Source organism: Schistocerca nitens, chromosome 7, assembly GCF_023898315.1.
Source record: "Schistocerca nitens isolate TAMUIC-IGC-003100 chromosome 7, iqSchNite1.1, whole genome shotgun sequence".
Lineage (NCBI taxonomy): Eukaryota > Metazoa > Arthropoda > Insecta > Orthoptera > Acrididae > Schistocerca > Schistocerca nitens.
Genome location: NC_064620.1, coordinates 146238345 through 146249200, shown reverse-complemented (window position 1 = coordinate 146249200; position 10856 = coordinate 146238345).

Sequence of the window (10856 nt, the reverse complement as noted above, 5' to 3'; positions counted from 1 at the left end):
GGAATCTCAAAAACGTCAGTGTTGAGAATGCTACATCAACCTCGATTGCACCCGTACCATATTTCTATGCACCAGGAATTGCATGGCGACGACTTTGAATGTCGTGTATAGTTCTGCCACTGGACACAAGAGAAATTACGGCACGATGACAGATTTTTTGCACGCGTTCAGCTTAGCGACGAAGCATCATTCACCAACAGCGGTAACGTGAACCGGTATAATATGCACTATTGGGCAACGGAAAATCCACGATGGCAACGACAAGTGGAGCATCAGCGACCTTGGCGGGTTAATGTATGGTGCGGCATTATGGGAGGAAGGGTAAATGACCCCATTTTATCGATGGCAATCTAAATGGTACAATGTATGCTGATTTCCTACGTAATGTTCTACCGATGCCACTACAATATGTTTCACTGCATGACAGAATGGCGATGTACTTCCAACATAATGGATGTCCGTCACATAGCTCGCGTGGGGTGGAATCGGTATTGAATAGCATATTTCATGACAGGTGGATTGGTCGTCGAAGCACCATGGCCCGCACGTTCACCGGATCTGACGTCCCAGGATTTCTTTCTGTGGAGAAAGTTGAAGGATATTTGCTATCGTGATCCCCCGACAACGCCTGACAACATGCGTCAGCGCATTGTCAATGCATGTGCGAACATTACGGAAGGCGAACTACTCGCTGTTGACAGGAATGTCGTTACACGTATTGCCAAATGCATTGGGGTTGACGGACATCATTTTGAGCATTTATTGCATTAATGTGGTATTTACAGGTAATCACGCTGAAACAGAATGCGTTCTCAGAAATGATGAGTTCACAAAGGTACATGTATCACATTGGAAAAACCGAAATAAAATGTTCAAACGTACCTATGTTCTGTATTTTAATTTAAAAAAACCTACCTGTTACCAACTTTTCGCCTAAAACTGTAAGCCGTATGTTTGTGACTATTACAGGGCCATCTATCACAAAGCGAAAAAAGTGGTCCAACTAAAACATTAATATTTCTTTACGTACTACACGAATACGTAATAAAAAATGGGGGTTCCTATTTAAAAAAACGCAGTTGATATCCGTTTGACCTATGGCAGCGCCCTCTATCGGGCCAACCATAGCGACATGTGGTTTCCCCCTTCAAGCTAGACAAGTTTCGTTCTTTGTAGTTTTTTCGTTTGGCGCTTATTTCGCGAGATATTTGGCCCGGTCACGATCAATGGGCCACCCTGTGTACGTCTGGACTTAAATATTAGCACAGCTTTCGTGGAGGAAAAATTGTCAGGTTAGAATTAACGAATTTTGTTTCCTTCTGAATCCGGCCAACCATGGGCAGTGTAGGGCCTTAACCTTCTTGGCCTTTCCTACGGTCTCTTCACGCAACCTATTCATTCTTTTACTTCTTTGCTCTCTCTCTCTCTCTCTCGTCCTCGAAAACGTAATGCATGGACCTCCTTTTCAGTTTGAACAAAAGCATTTTTAGAGCCATTAGCTGTGCACATTAAGCTTTATTCTCTACCGGTTTCGGTTTATATAAGCAACAACACTGGAAAACTAAACGAGGAAAACTGTGTACAGTCCTCAGATGAGAGGGAAGAAAAATGTAAGAATCTAATGCCTCCTGTTTTTTTGTGGTGACTTTGAATGTCCGCGCAGGATGTCGTTGGTGTAGTGCTAATGCTTGAACCTTCCTCTTTCATTTTCAGGTGGTTCCCTTGTTCTGCGGCAGTTGGCGTCAGCAGAGGAGTGTTCCAAAGTGGAGTCTGGTATGGACGCGCGTATAGAACAGCGACGTGTGATTGAATTCCTCACTGCTGAAGAAATTGCCCCGATTGAAATCCATCGACGCTTGCTAAAGGTGCATGGGGACGATACAATAGACGTGAGCAATGTTAGGCGATGGGTACCGAATTCGCAAGGTGGTGAAAAGGGTGCGCATGACAAGCCACGGCGCGGTCGACCCTGCACAGCTGTCATCCCTCACAGTGAAGAGCGTCTTCATTGACTGATACGTGCTGATAAGTGAATAACGGCCAGAGAATTGTGTGAAAAGCTGAATGTCGGCTGCAATGCCATGGAAACAATACTGAAACATCACTGTTATCGCAAAGTCTGTGAGAGATGGGTTCCGCGAATACATACAGAAGAACAAAATATTCGTCGAATGGAAATTTGTCGGGATCTGCTGGACCAATATGAAGCTGAAGGTGACAATTTTCTGAATTGCTCCGTCACCGGATATGAGACGTGGTGTCACCACTACGAGCCGGAATCCAAAAGACAGTCCATGGAGTGGCGACAAGCGAATTCTCCGTCAAAGAAGAAATTCAAGACACAGCCGTCTGCAGGCAAAGTGATATGTACAGTCTTGTTGGATAGCCAGGATGTGAATGTCCTGCAGCCTACAGAAACTGTCAATTCAGCACGCTACAAGACGACACTGACTAAGCTGAAAGCCCGAATTGCCAGCATAAGGTAGAGAAGACCAACTTCCACGTGAAACATCATAATGGTTCAAATGGCTCTAAGCACTATGGGACTTAACATCTGAGGTCATCAGTCCCTAGACTTAGAACTACTTAAGACTAACTAACCTAAGAAAATAATACATCCATGCCCGAGGCAGGATTCGAACCTGCGACCGTAGCAGCAGCGTGGTTCCTGACTGAAGAGCCTAGAACTGCTCGGTCACAGCGGCCGGCGCAACATCATAATGCCAGGATCTATATCAGTTTAGCGACCACGAAAATCAGTGCAAAATTCGACTGGACTGTCTTACCACATCCGTCGCGCCTTCAGACTCCCTTGTGCGTGAAAGATGGACTACGTGGCGAACATTTTCAAGACTCGGAAGCTATTATCAAAGCTGTTGGCAAAGGGTGGCATGCAGGTTCTGCTTCATCGTTGGCAAAAGTGCATTACAAATGGTGGTGAATACGTGAAAAAATGACAGTCTTTAGTTGAAATATTGCTCTATTTAGCTGTCCTGTTATGATTTATGTATCTTGTGTAGTTTCCATGAATAAAAATAGGAGACACTACTTTCGGAACGACCCCCGTATAACGAAATCAGAGTCAATACTTACAAAGCAGAAAACCCACATCAGATGGATCAAAAATGCATAATTCTCATAAATGACTCACCACTACACCCAATACAACGATGTTCATAATTGTTATGTAATATACGCGTAATGTAACTAATTTCGTAAACCACACAATTGGGTAGGTTGCGTAAAGACTGCTCGCAGTTAACAGATAAATGTCATCAGAGGCACACTTGAGCGAAGATCACTAAAAGAAATAGCACCCAAAGTTTAACATCTATAATTTACTCAATGGGAGAGTTCAGAGAATACAATAAGAATAGGTCAATGTTGGAAACATGTTGTATACACTGACAGAAATCAACTACATTGAATACTTGCTTTTAAATAAAACTGTCTTTTCCTGCTGCTAGTTACTTTATGAAAATAATTAGAATCAACAATAAAAACACCTCCTAACCATGCAAGAAAATTACCATATACAGAAAACCAAAGCAGTAGGGAAAATCCTATTGAATGGCCAAGTACACATGCCAAGCAATTCATTATTTATACTAATAGATAAAATATTAGAATAACGTTCGCAAAAAGGATTAATATAATAATGCTGTCCAATATAATAGTAATAGAACCCAACACTTTTACACTCACTCATCCATGAACCCCTCCACAGGATATTGAAACGAAAATTCAAATCAGCTGTCACCAAAGTTTTAAACCAATCGATGACACGCAATACACCCTCGCTCCCTCCCCCCCACCCCAAAAAAAAACTAAAAAAAAGCTCGTCGGCTCTATCCCTCTCTCTCTCCCTCACTCATACTCACACACAGTATAAACATCATAAATAGAAGTAAGTCTCGAACATATACTTCGTTAGGTTGGTAACAAGTAGGTAAACGTACCAAAGACCATGAAATACGCAATGGAATAGCAATATTTACGTTATGAAAAACAGTTGTATCGAGTGACAAAAGAACAATAGTACACCACAAAAAAGGGTGAGAAACATGGTGAACAGTGTGAGGAAGGCCAGAACACAAGGTGTGATTATATGGCAGTGATAAAAGTGGTAGTGCGACCTCCAGACCAGACGTGAGGAAAGGCAGATAAGCAAATCGTAAGTAAATTTCTTTTATAAAAAAAATCGCGAAGTGTACTGTTTAATAATCTAAAACTAACAAAACTGTATCGTTATACGAGGGTCGGTCAAAAAGTAATGCCTCCCATTTTTTTTCTACTTAAAGAAATTAAGTTCAGTGAAAAATTTGAATTTGGCGCCATTCCTCAAACCTTCTTCTGCAATCCACTGCAGTAGTAACTTTCTGTGTCAACAGGTGGCAGCACAGCAGAAGTTTGTAAGATGGCCGACATCGATGTTCGTTTGAGACAGCGTTGTGTGATTGAATTCTTGAATGCAGAAGGTGAAACGCCCATACGCATTCATGAAAGACTGAAGAAGGTGTATGGTGTTGTGACAGTGGATGTCAGCACTGTTAGACGATGGGTTCGTCGTTGTAAGGAAGCTGAAGGGCAAACACCGTTGACTGACGAAAAGCGGAGCGGCAGGCCGGTGAGTGCAGTGACTCCACACAACATTCAGCAAGTTGATGACATCATTCGTGGTGACCGTCGGGTGACTGCAGATGAAGTGTGTCGCATTATTTCTCTTAGTAAAGGCAGTGTGATCACGATTATTAAACAATTGGGGTACTCAAAAGTTTGTGCACGGTGGGTTCCAAGAATGTTAACCGATCAGAATAAAGAGGCAAGGAAAACAATAGCCTCCCAACACTTGCAGCGCTTCCGTTTGGAGGGAGATGAGTTTCTGAAAAAAATTGTGACCGGGGACGAAACATGGGTGCATTTTTTTGAACCCGAATCAAAGAGGCAGTCAATGGAGTGGCGTCACACAAGCTCGCCGAGGAAGAAAAAATTCAAAATTGTGCGATCGGCAGGGAAAGTTATGGCAACAGTTTTCTGGGATACAGAGGGTGTGATTCTGGTTGATTTTTTGGAGCAGGGATGCACAATAAATTCTGTTCAATACGTCACAACCCTCAAAAAACTTAAAGCACGTCTTCAGCGAGTTCGCCCAACAAAATCAATGGCAGATGTTCTTCTTTTGCATGACAATGCAAGACCACACACCAGTCGTCACACCTCTGACGAGATTGTCAAAATTGGATGGGAAGTTTTGCCTCATCCCCCATACAGCCCTGACCTGGCACCATCAGACTTCCATCTGTTCGGGCCACTAAAAGAAGCTCATCGTGGGATTCATTTTGAAGATGAGGAGGCCGTCAAAACATCCGTGCGTCAATGGCTTAGGAAGCAGAGCTGTGATTTTTACCGTGCTGGGAGACATGCCCTTGTTCAAAGATGGACCAAAACTGTAGAGATGGGCGGAGATTACATTGAAAAATGACAAAATGATCCTCAATGTTGTGGTTTTCAACCTATGTAATTGCATTTAAATTTCCTGACAATTAAACGTAGAAAAAAAATAGGAGGCATTACTTTTTGACTGACCCTCGTAGATCCCACTGATGATGCCTTAGAGCAGGAGAAGGCTAAACACGTATGGGATAAATAAAGTAGCTAGCAGCAGGAAAAGGTAGTTTTATTTACAAAACAAGTATTTAATGCTTGCTGCGGAGGATGGGCATACAAACAAACTTGTTTTTCCACTACATTGAGTATAGCAGCACTAAAACTGGCGTAGATGACGCTACATCGTAAAACGTGGCAGTCCATTTCACTGAGTGTCGTAGGAGTGATGCTTTGCAAGACAGATATTGTTTGGCACAATGATGTTATGCAAAAGACATTTGCGGGTAGTAACTACAATCAATGAACTTGTCAACTAACTGACGCAATAATATTATTTTTTAATTAAGAAACATTATCGAGTGCAGTTCTTATGATAAATAATAGTATTCGTAACGAACATAATGTATAGTGACAATGAGTTACTTCGTCAGATGTATAATAAATGAAACTGTTATTGAAACAATATGTTACATAGGCACTGATTTAAAGTCAGTAATAATGTTGAGCTTCGCTTTACATATGGCAAACCCTCAGTTGTAATGGTGAATGAGATTAGGCACTGCATATGGAGAATACAAAAATAATTATAAACTAAAGTACATGACGTAGACCTGTACATTTCTCAAGAATAAACTGACATTCTTTGTGAAATGCGGGTTACAAATTATAAGCAGCGTCAACAACGAATTCTGGAGACAATGATATCAAACATTGTGTTTATAAGACCAAAGAAATTTATTTACAATTAAAAAGACACCAAAACATATCAGCTGAAGAGTATCTCCTGCGAAATTTTCGTGCGAAAGCTCTTGATTTTCTAAATAAAATGAATCTTACTAACATACTGCAGCTTTATTCCTCATATCTACATCTTTACAGCCTTTGCTGCTAGAGGACTCCGAATTGTAGTGTGTAACATGGCGGTGTGTAACGTAACTATGTCGGTGCGTGAGAAACAGAAGCCGGCCGGAGCGGCCGTGCGGTTCTGGGCGCTTCAGTCTGGAACCGCGTGGCCGCTACGCCGCAGGTTCGAATCCTGCCTCGGGCATGGATGTGTGTGATGTATTTAGGTTAGTTAGGTTTAATTAGTTCTAAGTTCTAGGCGACTGATGACCTCAGAAGTTAAGTCGCATAGTGCTCGGAGCCATTTTTTGAGAAACAGAGTGCTGTAAACGAGTTTAAAATTCGAAGAGTCCGTCTATTCACGAAACACCCTCACATTCAGCATGGCAATACTAGACCATATACGAGGGCTGCGACATCTGCAACAATCCGACACCTTCGGAAGGATTCACTTTCATCGATCATACTCCAAAGAGTCCCGTCTTGGCCCCATCCGATTTTCATCTCTTTCCAAAACTTAAAGAATACCCTCGAAGATCTCACGTTGATAGTGATGAAGCGAGGTGAGTTTTTGCCTCCGTCAATAAATAGGCAGATTTATCGTAACATGTTTCCAAAAGTATGAATACAGTAGATAAATGGTAAAGTAAATGAACGTACAGAGTTGAGAAAAACCATTACTACTACCTGCTTTATAGCGTGTTCGACCACCTTAGAAGCTCAATACTGAGATTTGTGGCACCAGATTGCAACCGACAAGTTCCGCTGTTCCTGAAAATTATAAGCCGGTAGTTTGCGGGTTCGGAACTATCGCACAATAGAGTCCCAAATGAATTTGGTCGCTAACACCTCAACGTGACTTCAGTATCATGTTCCTCAAAGTACTGTAGCACAACTCGGACCTTATCACACTGATAATCTGCTAGAAGCTGCCGCCGCCATTAAGAAAGACATGAAAAGATGCACGTGGTCCATAATTACATTCACGTAGTCAACAGCTGTTACGTTGCCTTCGACTGCTATTACAGGCCGCGTGGAAGCACCAGTGTATGTCCCCAGTGTAACAGTACTAACGCACCAGTCTGCGTCGTGGCGCGGTTCGTGTTTCTGGCAGCCGTTCGCCTAGATGACGGCTTATCCAGACGCGATCATCGACCTGGTGTGACAAGAAACGTAATCTATGCTATCAGACGACGCGTTCCCATTGATTCATGGCCGAATCGCGAATATCCCGTGCCCACTGCAATCGTATTTATCGATGTCGTTGGTTGGGTCTGCTGCAGAGCTCCATGTTCAACAATGTACTCCGAAACACTTGTGCCTCCACCACCATCGTGTTGTGTCGTCAGACTTGCCTTGGATTGCCGCCTATCCTGCTTCACACGCCGGCAAGCCTCTAAACTCCTCGTTCTGCGATGAGACACGGACATCCAACATCTTGTGGTCTAATCGTGGTTTCACCGCACTTCGACCACTTTGCATAGATTTTGTATTTTGACGAAACTGTCATCAAGGAGTGTGACCGAATGAAATTTAAAATGCTAATTTGACACCACAAACGGTCGCCAAGCCACAGTCAGTAAAACAATGGAATTTTTAAAAAGGTTACGAACTAGTTTCGACGCACTGAGTCGTCATTTGGAAATGTAATCTCAAACCTGGAAAACTGCATTAATAATTGCAACCATACTTCTTTCAAATATTACGAAAAATACACTAAAGCCAGTGAAACTGACGCAAAGGCAGCAAAAACGGGTCACAAGGCCTCATGACAATTTTTGGTTGCTCAGTCATTTCCCACCTTAATGCAGTGTAGGTGAAAATTGCTTCGGGAAGAAAGATATTATATACTCTTGCATTACGTCCTGCAGTGGTGCGATTACAAGACGTCATTAGCAAAACTCAGTACGATTGCTGTGCTCTAGTTTTGGGCTTGCTGCACGTTATAAGATTATGACGTGCGAGTCTTTGTAAAACGATCGTTACATCATTGCAGGATGTAATGCAAGAGTAGACTATTTTATATCTTTCATCCCGATGTAGTTTTCATCTACACTGCATTAAGGTGCGAAATGACTGATCAAACTAAAATGGTCATGAAATCTTGTGACCCGTTTCTGCTGCCTTTGCCTCGGTTTTACGGGTTTTAGTCTATTTTTCGCAATATTTGAAAGAAATGTGGTTGCAATTATTAATGCAGGTTTGTGACTACATTTGAAAATGACGACTCAGTGCGTCGAAACTAGTTATGTAACCTCCTAAAAATTTCGTTGTTTAAGTGACTGTGATTTGACGACCGTTAGTGGTGTCAAATAAACGTTCTACTCTGCATAGATACAACAATAGCAAGCGAATAGATCGACTAGATTCGCCATTTCAGAGGTGCTCGCTCCCCGGTAACGAGCCATATATAACAATCATCCCATTGTCAGAATCGCTTCCGTATGTGTATTTACCTATCTTTTACCTATCGGCCCAGGAAAGATTCCCGAATTGTCTTTGTTTCATTTATACGCTTTCCTTATCGCGTCACTGACCAGCAACGCTACCATGCGCCATTCAACCTCACGGCTGTCATTGGGCTTAAGCTTTGGTCTGATCAGTGCATCAAGATCACAAGTGTTACCCCTGACCACCATACGGCTCCAATGTGCGTTGCATCAGCAGGTAATATCTGCAGGAACTTCGGTAGCCAAGAAATTATATTTTGACAGCTCCAGTAAACTTCATTAACTTACAAGATTCGCGATTTTCCTCAAAGTTATGTCTGAAGAATCTTATCTCCTAAAAGGTTTTTAGCTTTAGAGCCCGTATCAGCGTCCGTTTTTATGTCTTCCGAATACTAGCTGTCAGAGTCTGAAATCACGTCTACTGGCTATTTCTGCCGCTGGATCTCAGCTCTTGCTGGACATTCCGTTTACCTTCCTTGTTCACTGAACAGAGGAGACACCCATCAGCGTTGCAATCAGCTCCACACACTCAGGAATTGGCTTCTACGTGGTTCATATATAACAGGTTTCGCTGAAACGGGTTCGAAGGGAGACAGAATAACGCGTCTTTTTTTTCCTGGTATGCTCTTCTACAGACTTGGTTAGAGATTACATCTGCGGCATTAAAAGGAAACTAGAGGACTTGCACTGCCAGATTTTTTTTTACAGTCAATTTTTTGAATAATTTTATCTCAGTTTCAAAATGAAAATAATAGTTCGTGACTCCAGTACGTTTCGTTTAGCTGTCACGTAATGAACCTAAACTGTATTGTTCTTGTACAGACTATTTGATTACATACTTTTCAGTTCTGGAGGATTTCTGCTAGCATTTCATAGTATTTGCCTAGAATAAGTTACGACTCGGTATCTTCGTTAACTAATTTCGTATACTGTGGGTAAGTAAATGCAAATAATAGTAATAAATTATAAATGCATCAAAATGCAATCGGCGTGATTTAAATATGTATTGCTTCAGTTGGAGATGGACGACATCTCGAAAAACGAATTCGAATAAACAAAAACATATAAAAAATGGCTGGTTGCTGTTTCTTTAAGCGATATAATCCACAGCCAAGGAGGTCAACGACCAATAAACCGGATAAATTAATTTTAAATTAAGATCATGGGACAGACGGTAGTGTTTTTCATGTAGTTAAAATACTAAACACTTGCAGGGAGCTCCAGCAATTATGCATTAAATGGTGTGAGTAAATAAGGAAAGTCAGAAAGGATAGACTATATACAGGTGGTGGCAGCGTGTTTGTTGCTGTTGCAAGTAGTATATCTTGAATCAAAATTGAAGTAGATTTTTCCTGTGCCTTAAAATGGATAGTGGCTATACTTGACAACCGGAATAAATTAATAATTGATTCCATTGACGAACTGCCTGTCTCAAATGACACAGTTGTTGAAACGTTAAAAAAGATAAAAAGTAAATAAACTTGAGTATCATCTCAAATAGATACACCACTCATACAGTTGTAGTTGGTGGTGACTTCAATTTACCCTCTATATGTTGGAGAAAATATATATTCGAAGTCGCTACTAGGCATAAAACATCGTCCGAAATTGTACCAAATACTTTCTCCGAAAGTTATTTTGAGGAATTAGTACAGCAATCCATTGGATGTGTAAATGGATGAGGAAATATACTTGGCCTCTTAGCAACAAATAATCTTGAGCAAATCAAAACCCACCAAAAACAAACACAAAGCATATTTATATATAAAACGGAAAAGCAGATCAAAATTTGCCTGACGCCTTTTTAAGAGAGTGTCTACTCCTTCCTTTCTGACTATGTAAGAACAGACTAGATACGGTTTGAATTCAAAGAATTAGTATCGACGGCAGTTGAGAGATATATACACCACACAAATTAATAAGCGATGGTACTGGTCCCCCATGGTACAAAAAACG